This window comes from Oenanthe melanoleuca, chromosome 3 (assembly GCF_029582105.1).
Source record: "Oenanthe melanoleuca isolate GR-GAL-2019-014 chromosome 3, OMel1.0, whole genome shotgun sequence".
NCBI classification, from domain to species: Eukaryota; Metazoa; Chordata; class Aves; order Passeriformes; family Muscicapidae; genus Oenanthe; species Oenanthe melanoleuca.
Window position 1 is genome coordinate 46073948 of NC_079336.1, and position 12445 is coordinate 46086392.

General features: G+C 37.2%; 1 protein-coding gene across 1 annotated transcript in view; it reads left to right on the top strand.

The window, feature by feature from the left end:
* The window catches only part of NT5DC1 (5'-nucleotidase domain containing 1), a 121609-nt gene that overhangs the window by 65617 nt on the left and 43547 nt on the right, over positions 1-12445 (top strand). The gene's annotated exons all lie outside the window — the stretch shown is intronic.

Genomic DNA, 12445 nt, shown 5'->3' on the forward strand with positions numbered 1-12445 from the left:
CACAGTCAGCTATGGTCAAATGCCAGCCACAATGTTTATTACCACAATGCTTCTGGTGAGCTAATAATGAAAGAGCATGAGGTTTAATAAAAATTTTAAGAAAACTCTTATTATAGACTCTCTATATTTTTCTTTTCATAACAACACGTGATGCTGTTCTCATACTTTCTAATAATTCATTTCTGTAGAAGAATGACTGTACATGTGGAAAAGCCATAAGTAATTCAAATGCCTAACAAATGAGCACATAAGACTTTATAGTCCTTTTTCTAAAGATTCTTTAAGTCTTTATGTATAATTTAAAGTTTCTTTAAGTGTAGTTACTGTTTTGTTCTATCTACTAGCCCATAAACTTAGAACTATAATGGTAATTATGGCCTTTTCAGTATAAGTGTATTTATCTTTCTCTACAAATATATCTTACACGTGAGTAATATGTGCAAATTGGATTTTGTTTTATAGCAAGTTTTAGCAATGAATACAGAGCAAATTCTTGAAAGAATATATCTCTCAAGCATATATCTGCTTGTGCTGTTGCCAGACAGAGTTGTCTTTGATACTCAGATGGTTTCTAATGCCTGAAAATTTGCACTTAAAAAGGAAAAAGAAAATATTACTTTTACTTGTCCTTCTTTTTGCTTATCTTCAGTCCTTATACAGCAGGGAAATTCCTTTTAAAAAGCAGCTTTGATATACCCACTGTTGCTGATGTAGTTTAGCATTGGTCCTGATAGGAATGTTTTAATGAAAAAAACATACTTTATGTCCTATATCAATATAAACTGTCTGAAACCAGCATTCTTCTAGAGACATTTCCATATTAAATTCATTTCTTCCAGCAGAAAGGTAGTAATAAAAGAAAGCTTGCGCAACAATTATATTAATAAGAATACACAAGAACCTGACATTAATGTTCAGATATCAGTCCAAAAAGATAATGAGGCTGTTGTCTCATTTTTGCAGAATGTAAGGTGCTGAATGCAAACATGGTGTGCATATGTCATTGGCTTTGGCAGGAATGTTAATTTAAAGACTAAAGGAGAAATAGGTCTCCTTATATGTCTGGTTTTTTGGAACTTAATAACCAGTACCACAATTTGGAAAACAAAAGAGCTGTTTGTGTGTCATCTGGTTTCTTCATAAATATTCAGGGGAGACTTGTTGCTCTGTGGAAACCACCTCTACAAGCACTTCAAATATACAAATATGAGTTGTTCATGCAGTCTTTGCTTTCATAAATATTCCATCCTGTTTGGCTAAGCCCCATGTAAGTGGAATTTGAATGGCAGGACTTCCTTCCTCACAGCCTAGCAAGGGTTCATGTGGTAACCAGGCACTTGCTTTCTGCTCTTTCTCATCAAACTGTTTAATTGAGGTTGTATTGAGAGAGCAAGAAAATTGGAGCAGGGCTGTGGGTGGTGGAGGTGCATGGAAACCCTCCTGCTCCACAGCCCACCCGCCCAGGAGAACATGCCCAGGAGTGCCCAGTGCTGCAATGAGCAGGGTGGGTTCCCAGCCACCCATTGCCTGGTCTGCCAGCCACTGCAAGAAACCTGAAACACTGAGTCCTGTAAAGTTTGCATTAACAGAAAAAACAACAGCATTTTAGGATGATCTTTGTAAATACACTATAAATGTAAGAGATACTCTATAGTCACTTAAATATTTTGAAGGAATGTTTGAAACTGCTTGATCTTTAAGGTGCCTTCCAACCTGAACCATTCTACAATTCTATTTTTTTATATCAAATATATAAATTACCTTTAATTTCCAGAATTTTCTGCTACTAGCTGCAGAGATCCATACAAAAATAGCCTCAGAAGAGGCCAGGAGTTCTCATCTGTTTAATGTGTCATTTGGATAATGTTAAAAGAGGTGAAGAATCAAACCGGGAGATATAAGAGTACAGAATCACAAATAGAACACCCAGAAAAATTTTATTTACACCTTTTGAATAGATTTCTCTGGATTTCTAAATTTCTTATATTTTCTAAACTCCAAAATTGCTGACAGCTTGACCAGCGATGACCTTTAAAGCACTTTAGGTATAATTATAACTAATTTCTTCTTTTCTGTTCTCCATAAGAGACTGATGAACTGAACACACAGGCTTTGCATAAAATAATTTCATTTAGTTGTGCCATTTTTAAAGCATTCTTAATGAAGGCTGTACATCTTGTTAAATTTCTGGAAAGCAGTTTTTTTTTCTTTGTACTCAAGCTGATTGCTTGGCCATAAAATAATGGACTCTTTGTGCTCATGAAAATGGCATTAGGGGGTGCTCCTCTCTCAACCTTCCTGTGGCAAATGAGCTGGTACAAATGGGAAGGGGATGTCTGCAATGAAAGTAGCATGAAGTCAGCATTCTGTATCTCTTTTGTTTAGATAAGTTTCAGGTTTCTTGTTCAGGTTAGCAAAAACTGTGATTTACAGAACTGTGCTGCTGCTCTTTGGTGACTTCATTCCTCATAATGCCTACTAATAAATTTTTCTGATGTGACCCTAAGTGTCATTATTGATAAACATGAACACTAGCATCATTGAAGTAACAGATGGAGGTGATTGATAATGTGTAATCACAATACTTTAAGGAACTGTAGAAAATAACTTGCATTTAGCACACCATTGCCAAAATGGTGTGTTCAGTGTTCCTAACAGATGGCTTTCTAGCCTCTTCTTAAAGACCTGCACTGACAAAGATCATACAATCTCCTTGGTAGCTTTTCCAGTACATCAGTACCACTCAAATCAGAAACTTTCTTATCATTTCTAATCTAGGTTTACAGAGGTGTAAGATTATTGCTTCTTGACTCATTGAACTTGGTCTCAGAGGACAGATTATTCCTTTTTTCTTTTTTTTGCCCCAATCATGAGCTTTCTACATGTTTGAAGACTGATATTATTTCCCTCTTAGATTTATCTTTAAGCTGTCAAATCACCCAGTGTTTCCATGAAGCCTTCCCCCCAGACCCACACCCTGACCTCTGTCACTTGCTGTTTGGGGACCGCTACCATTTTGTTCAGTTCTGTTCCGTCTTTTAAAGTTTTGTCTAGGAATTTAAGAAGGTTTCAATAACTAGAGAAAAGGGAAAAAATTAGTAGCTGGGGTCTGTGCTCCCGACAGCCATGGAGTGATGGTCATTGATAGCAGGGGCTGCGGTGCAGCCGCCTCCGCGGTGCCGGTCCTGCGGGACTCCCCCTCACTAGATGGCACCACCGGACCGATGGACCACTCCTGGAAGGATGAACTCTTTCTCCAGGAGTTGCTCTCTCTCTTTCCAGTGCTGTGTGGCTGAACTATTGAGATGGGGAACAAATATGCACATGTGGAGGCCTTGCTTCCTCCAGCTGTGCCGGCTTCTTAGAGATCAATGAAAGCCTTTATACTGCGTTTCACTGTGCTGTCTGAATGTACCCTGACTCCTTGTCATTTAAGCTCTTTGAGTCTTATCCTGATGACCCTTCTTGGTACATCTTCCTGTTAATACTTCTTTAATACACAGAGACTGAAAGTATACTTCTGTGGCCAGATTTATGCAGCTCTGTAGGCAAGAACCATGAGAAGCAGTTGGTATGTGTGTGATTTGAGAGCTGCATTAACAGATTAGCTAGGGTGAGATCCCGGGCAAGAAGAGTAAGGCTTTCATTTTATGTATTAAAATATGGTGGTAAGCATAGCAGAAGGTGGTAATCACCTACAGCAGGAGTAGTTATTGTTGAACACTGCCTGTAAGTTATAAAAATAATGAGATCACAGAAAGCACAGGACTGGTAACTTTGTGTATGCACAGGGTAATCATAAACATAAAAGGTGAATAGCCTGACACAAATCTCCTCTGGTCACACTCTTCTGTAATGTCTTATTTTCTGATAAAACTGTAAATGCCTCAATTTACACAGAGTTCTTTTCCCTACCCCATTCTTGTGGTACGTGTTGCTTGCAGTTTCTCATTGCCCATCAGATTGTTCTTGAAGTGTGCATGTGGCATCTGTATAGCAGTGTTATGTAGGAAGTAAAGTGATTCTGCTTACAGCTCTTGGTCCATTTAGAAAGTTTGCATCTGTAGACCTGGAAGATTTCTGAGAACTTAAACTTCTTTCTTACTGCAAGAAGTGCCTCGAAGTAGCTGATGCATTCAAAGCTTCATGAAGAGTTTCATCTCTTCCCCAGAGCTATTTTAATTTGAGATCTCAGAAGCAGGGATTACCTGTAATATCTTCTTGGGGGAGCAGGACAGCTAAGTAGGATTTTCAGTTTATCAGCAGCTGTAGTCTGTGTGTCATTGTAAGATATCTATCTACTGTATTTTATTTCTTCATTATGTACTTCCTTTCCACTCCAAGCATAAAAGCACATTTTACACGAGCCAATGTACTCCAGTAACCTTCATCAGATTAGTAAATAAAATTATATTTGAATATTTTACTTCCTAACAAATTAGACAGCAGCATCCTGAACAGATCCCATTTCCCACCTACTTAGCTGCATTCAGTTGAACACAACAATTTCCTCCTTCCATCCTAAATTGTTTTCTAGGTTTTTTAGGATTTCTTTCCTAGGGGATGTATTTTAAAGGTGTGTGAATTGACAATAGGTAGAGTTTAATAGGCATCTAAGTATGCAAAATTTGTTGGGAAAGTAGTTGTTGAGTGCAAATAGTTGTAATGTACATAGAAGAAAAATCTCAAATATGCTTCTATGGCAGGTTTGTATGACAAATATAAGGATCAGTAACTTCAGCAGTCTAAGTAGACGTGAAGATGGAGATTTCCAGAATTTCTGTGGTCATTTCCCACTGATAGATTGTCTTCCCGTAAATATTGACACCGTGGCAATACTTATATAACAAATGATCCATGTGAATCTTTAACAGGAGGAAGAAATGTGGGTTGTGTTGCCTTGAGCAATCACTATGCCACCTTTCAGTCTTTTACTTCCAAGCATACATAAGTGTGTTGCATGCATCCCATCAGAAGATGTTCTTGACAATGGAACAAAGCAGATTTTTTCCACCTGCAGATTATTCACTTTAATTGTTCACACAGTGCAGTAGGGAGGATCTGGAGAATCAGTCTAATTGAACTGAATTTTTGTCCAGCAAAGGACAGTCACCTCTGCACAAGTTTGGTGTCCAGCCTACAGGTTGTTAGAGTGTCACCAGAAATGGTTTCATACAGTTTGTTAAACTGGTCTGTTATGCTGCAAACTAGCATGGTAATGTAAAGCAAGGAAGTGAATTATTTTGAGAAATAAGTAATTTCCTCTAAAATATAGCAATAGATCCTGTCCTACCTGCTAAGTGTGTCCGTCTTACTTTGTAGTACACTGAAGAAACATTGCTATAAATAAATATAAATATATATTAATATAAATATTAACATAAAACAGAAGGAAAATAAAAAAAACACCAAGGAAATAAAGAAATTAAATTCTGTCTCCAAGGCTTGTGTATGTAAAACTATGGAAGGTCATTTAAACTACCTACATGGAGACAATTTCATTACAAATGTCATATATCAGCAGTCATGGTGAAGTCAGGCTGCAAACTTTGCCACATACATGTGCTTCTCATAACTTTTTATTTGTGGCGTTACCCTTTCTGAAGGAAGGGATTTGTAAGCTTGGGATGAGATGAGCAAGGGCTGCAGAGTGGGGCTAACTCTGGCTGTGGGAGCAGTTAAATCAGCCATTTGGGAACACCAGTAAGAGCAGAAAACATATGAAAATAGCCTGGATTTCTCTTTCAGTGTCCATGGACTTCAGTAAAAAGTAGAAATAACACTACATACAAAAGCCATGGCAGCATCTGGCTGTGGCACTGTCCTCCTAGGAGTTTTGACTGTTCTGCATCCAGGACACTGCTGATGTGGTGGGAGATAAGGCAGAGCTAGCAAGCAGGAGGGTAAAGATTAGGGGCAGATTGAATGGGGTTCTTCCAGATAGGCAATAGTGGGGGGTGTCAGGAAATGGTTCTTTTAAGCTTGCTTGAAAAATTTTTGGGGAAAAGTTGTTAACAAGTTATGTTTTCAGGAAATTATACAACCTCATCTTGCAGCAGATTTTAGCTAGGGCCAACCTTAAACCTTGCACAGCCTTGAGGTTCTGGGCTGTCCATCAGAGGTCTTTGGTTCTACCCCCTGCTACACAGGGGGAAGAAGGGGGTGATGTTCAGCTAAGAGATGTCAGAGCCGTAATAACTTCTAATTTAGACATTAGGACTTCCCCTTAAATATAGTTAAATGTTCTGTGCTGTTCCTGACAGCCTTTGTCATGGGAACCTCACCTCAGAAAGGAGGGAGTGTGGTGGTTCCTGCCTTATTAAGCCAGAAGAAACAACATCTGCTCTTAGCTTCCTTAGGAAAATTCCTAGTAAATCAGACCCTATTTCATTGGAGACCTATCTTTAGCTACTAAAGCATTTTAAATTTTGCAGTAAATTTCTCATAGGCCACAGGAGTAGAAAATAAGTACAAGAGGAAATGACCCATGAAATATTTGCAGAGGTGATGTTTTGTGTATGTTCTGCTAAAATGTTTCCCTCAGTCTATTAAGTGTTTATATAGCACTACAGCCCTATTAATCCAAGTAGTCATGTTTTTCCTAGCCCACCACGGACCCTTGCCTTATGGTCACCCCTTGAAATTAATCAAGGTGGGCACAGAGTTGTCATCACTGGAAAATAGTTTATTATTTTAGAAAATATGATCTATTTCTGGATGTTGCTAAAAATATTGAGAATGTTAATGTTACACAGGCATCTTCTTTAACAGATACACAGGCAGAAGAGGTAAATGAAGAACCAGTTGATCCTGTAGTTCAGCTGGTAATATGTGACAAGCTCAAAATTCAAGTGCCATGTGCAAAAGGCTTACATTGTGATCTTTAAAATCCCTACTTTTCTGAGAACACAGGAGGAAAAGCTTTTTAATTTAATTGGACATCCTAATGCATGTTCCCTATTTATAAGCATGCATTAGTAATAGAATGCAAGCAATCCTTAATACTGGTTTGGTTTTCATTTCTCCTCATATTTCCTACCTCCTCTCTTCTGATTTTCAAGGGTTTCAAGGGTTTTTTTTCCCTTTTCTATCCAATTTCAGTTTCACTTGTATATACAGGAGCAGCTTGAAAGACACTGTTTTGTAAGCAGCTACTCATATATCTGGCACATAAGCTAATTCTTAGCTACAACAAGCAGAGGTTCATCAGGTTGCAAAGTTCAGCCTCATGACAAGCAGAAACTCACTGAGGTGTAATTCTGATTTCTGCTCTCCACTGGCCAATTCACCCATGCTCCTTTTTTCCCCCTTTTTTATAACAGAGATACTGCTGCACTCTTTTTTTCAGGTGAGAATGAGGTATTTGGTACCATTATATTGATTTCCTTTGTCTCCAAACTTAGTATCTTTTTTTATATCTGCATCTTTTTTTCATGTCTGCTCCTAATAATGAAACAGTGTAAATAGCTGATGTTCTTCCTGCCTGAACTAGACCAGGATGTTTAATCCTTTGGCCTTTTAAAAAATGGCACAGTTTTTCTAAATAATTTCTCAATCTTTCTAAAGAATTGAGACAATTGCAGAAAACATAAAAGCTCAAAATATTTGATACCTCTCACTCTTCATTTTTGCTATTACGACATTTGCCTCTTCCTAACTTCCTATCTTCCAGGACTGTCATCCTTTTATTCTGTTTTTAAAAGTTTTTATCTCCCGGGCGGATGCAGAGGATGATTTATCTCTTCCTGCTGCTCCCTATTCCTGATATCTGCCTCATCCCAGGCCTCCAGAATGTAACCATATTTTGTCCAGTCATTCCTGCATCACCCTTCATTATCTTGTCTTATCTTGCTTTGTGTTAACATTTCCTTCCCTCTGTCTCTCATTTTGCTTCTGCTGCTTAAATGAAAGGCAGTCAAAGGCAACTTGCCTGATGTAATTTGGACTATCACCCTCTTTCCCCTCTGCTTGCTTTCATTAGATGAAATTTAGATTCTTTTGTAGAATCTTCTGTCATGAAGTTATTTTTCTTGTGTTTCTGTTGAATCCTCATGGTAATTGTTAGATTAGTTTATTTGGACAGGAGAAGAAGACAGCAACATTGGTCAAAGAAGTTTCTCTGTTCACTTCAAAAAACCTGAAGTGCTGTAAAGCTACAGTGGATAGGAAAATATAATACTAATATAATTCTGTTTATCATTGCTGATTGTAACATTTATTGCAGCTGTACTCTGTTAATCAAATCAATAACTGTTACCTGCAATCCAGCATTAAGACAAAAATTAGGGAAGAACTGCAAGTTCTTTCTCATGGCAGAGTTGCAGAGAATTTGGCTATGGATATTAACAGCTAAGCTATCATATTGCCTTTGAATTTAAAAGAGAGAAAAGTCACATTCCCAAATACTGTTTTCATTGTAAGAGAGTGTTAGTTGTTAAAGCCACTAAATACAAGCTACAAATTGGCAGTGTAAAGTTGGTTTTTTTGGCTGAACTCTAGGGATTTTTTTTTTAGCCTCATACTTCTCTGCTTACCTTAATTGTATAAATAGCAGATAAGTTATTTTTAATTTAATCAAGTAGATGCCCTTTAGAAGCAGTGACAATACCAAGAAATACACTGTTGCTGTGTTTTAGTTCTGGACTAAAACCTTGCCAGAAAGGTGCCTCTTGAACATTCGCCCACTTTATAATCCAAATAGCAGTTAAGGGATGAAAACTGCTGTGTCCTGGCAGTGCAGATTTACAGACATTGAGTGCAAAGGAATCCAGGGCCAGTGGGTGTGAACTGACCCTGCCAGGGAGAAGCAGTATAGTGCAGAGCACAAGCAAAATCCATAATTAAAACCCAAATACAAGTATTATTTTAGAACATCAGACTGCATACTTCAATGAAGTAATTTTGTGACTGTAGTAGAGGAGGGTAGTTGCCTGAAGGACTGGATTATTATGTGTGCTGGAAGACACAACAAGCATTTGTACAGCCTCTCTCTGAATATGAATAAGTTCTGCATTTCCAGCATTTCCAGCTACATAAGTCCCATCACACTTGCTAGCCCAACTCTGCTGCACACAGTTAAACTGCAAGTCAAGAAAATGTCAGATAAATGTCACATCAAAAATCAGATTAAATGTCAGATTAAATGTCAGATTAAAATGTCAGATAACACAAGAAAAAATAAACTCCAAACTGGACACTAAAGGAACTTCTGATAATATAGGTAGAGGAAATGATACTGCTTTGAAAGTACATCAGGATGTTGATCTGATAAGAGACTCTGGCAGGACCTTAATATGTGGGTGGTTCTAGACAATTCATTTTATTTGCTTCTATTTCTACCTTCAACTTTAAAAGCATGTATTTTTTTCTGAAAGGATACCTGGTGGATTGCAAAAGCAATAATTGTTTTTGAAAGTGTATTTGGAAGATTATTACAAGTCTTTACAGAGACTAGTTGCTGATTTGCTGTTCCAGGCTGTATTTCAGAGATTTGAGATAAACTTCAAGTTGTTTAGAAACAAGAATGGAAATTGCAAAAATTGCATTTGTTCCATGGTAACATATACATAATACATTCTAAGGTTGTGTATGAAATGCTTAGATATTCACTTTCCTGCTCCACATCATTGGATTAAGTTTCCTCATAAAATCACAGGGGGTAAATATGTTGATTGTTATATTGATTGTCATGGTCTTCTTGCCTCAATTTGTTTTTATTAAATACTCCTTTGTATTTTGTGTAAGTGTTCACACTGCCAAAGAGCCAGAGGTTACTAATAAAGGCTCTGGCATGCTTGAAGGTAACTGAAAACAACAGAGAATTTGAGGTGAAAGTTGGTACAGTTGTTTTGTTAATGTTTTGCTTTCACTGATTTATGGGTATGTATTAATATATGTCAATGTCCATATAGTTGTATGTTAAGTGATATTCATAAAACCTAGAGAAAAAAAATATAGAGATTTTATTTTAGGCATTGTATTGAAAAAAAAACATCAGTTGTAGATCTGGCAGTGACCACAAGTCCCACACTTGGATACAATGAATTTGTGGACCAACAAAACTTTCCTAAAGTTGACTTATTTTTCCATTTTTCCATTTTCCAATTTAGATGGCCCATAAGCATTATCAGGGAGGTTTTACGGGCTAGAGAATTATTTCTCCACAGTGTTATTCTGATGAATTACTTCTTTGTTTTTCAAGAATGGAGCTGTATGACAGTTGCATAATCACTTATTTCTGTTAACTCATTTTTGCTTTCCCTGTTAAGTAAGAGCTCCCTGTTATCAGAGCTATTAGCTCTGATAAAATTATTTCTTTTTTGATTTCTCACTGATGCTTTGCTTAAAATAGTTTTATTATTATTTTTTGTTTGTTTGCTTGCTTTAGAAAAACATAGTGAAATGTATGTCATAGTGGGAAAAAAAAGGCTTCATCTATCATTAGGAAATCATTCAATTTGATTTTGTAGGCTTAACACTATGCTATTTCTCCATCACATGTTAAAGCTTCCACAATTCTCTCTGCCAACAAGGTGCCTGTGTCTCTGCTATACTCCTCAAAATTGGCTCCTGCTCTGGGTTAATGAGCAAGAGTTTTGGCTTTTATTTTATCTGGCTTTCAATAAAATCTTGCTAGCTTTAGTGGTTAAACTCATTTACAGGTATGAGTTTGTATTCCACCAAACTGTCTTCACCAGATGCAATAGTATGCTAGGAATTAAGTCAAACTCTGCTTTCCTGGGCCAAGCTGGCCTAATTACAGTAGAGTATGCTTTAATGAGGATTCTTCTGAGCTGCCTCTGCCTGATATGGCAAACAGCCCAAAGGCAAGTTTCAGATCCCAGTGTCAAGAAATGATTCATTGCTTGTCTGCAATTAACATGCTGGGCTTCAGGGTCTAGATAGAAGGCTAGAATAAGACTCTCTTTCAGCTCATGTATAGAACCCAGAGTTACTGACTTTTTCCAATGCAGATATAGCTCAAAGGTCAGATATAATAGATATGTCAGGTAAAAGATACTATATAGATTATGGAGAGATAAGACAGTTTTGATTAAATTAATTCAAAGGCTTTAAATTGCACATCAAATAGTGGTCACAGGCAGTGGAAGGCATTTCATAAGGATAGAAAAACAAGGAATGTCCAGGAGTAAAACAGATCTTTTTGTCTGAGGGTGATAAGAGTGATAGGTCATTGGTTATATAAATGAACTTTGCCATCTTTATTTTAATTGATTAAACCCATGAGAGCTAATGCCTAGCCTGCTTTGTTTGTGTGTCCCTTCCTTCTCATCTAATATTGTGCACTTTCCAAAACACCAAAAAAGAAAAATTGTCAAAGCATGGCATATGAAATATTATTCCAAGTTATAATATGGAGGGGAAAAAATGCAGTTTCTGCTCCTAGAAACTCTATTGCTCATCCCAAACAATATTCATGCCTCAGGAAAGAAGGAGGGAAAACACAACAGGAAACCTTCTTTCATAAATCTGCTTTGTTTAATCAAAAATATCATTGTTCTTGGCTAGCTCTCAAGGCAAATGTCATGGCATCCCATAATGCTGGCTGCAGGAACAGGCTCGTATTCCCCTGGTAAACTGTTACACAGCCTGACCTAAATACAGCAAAGAACTGGAAGAGTGGCCTGGTTGTGAGCTGGGAGATTTTGTTGGAGACTCTCCTCAGATATACCAGTCCACTTTTCTTGAAGAAATCTGTCAAGTTGTAGTACAGAATGATGCATTTTTGCCTCCTGTCTAGTTCCAGGGATAACAGCCAATTTGAAACTTATTTTGGAAGACTTTTGTTCCCTGCCATCTGTAGATGTTTGAATGTGCAGTGTATGGAACAGTGTTATGTTTAGCACCCAGCACCTTTCAGTCTTTCTTTGATACTACTGTTTCAAACATGCATGTTCTCTTCCATTAAATTGCTACAGTTCAAGTGGTTTAAATCTTATTTTTTCAAACTAGAGAACAGCATTATTCACATACCAGAAGGCTAAGTAATGTCTGGGATTTATTAAATCATTCAGCAAAGTTGACCACAGACAGTTGCATATAGAACAAGTGCTGGAAGAAAAATAATCTGTGATGATGTTCATTATACTACAACACACACAGACTGAGAGCCAAATACTTGGTATCATTTCTGTCTCTGCAATTATTGTATTTCTTTTTAAACCTTTAACTAGCTTGACAGTTTTGGTTATAGAGGGTTTGAGCACAGAGGAAATATGTAGGGAAATTTAATGTTAATTTGACATCTTGGTAAAGCAGTTATGGGCTACAACAAGATGAATATTTATTGGTGACTTTAATGAATAGGTAACTTTTACTGCCAAGTTAATGTTGCTGCACTCTTTTAAAAATCTTGCATTCCAAGTGTATTTGCAAAATTCTATTGCTGTTTCATTTGGCAAAAAGAACATTATTGAAGCTCTAA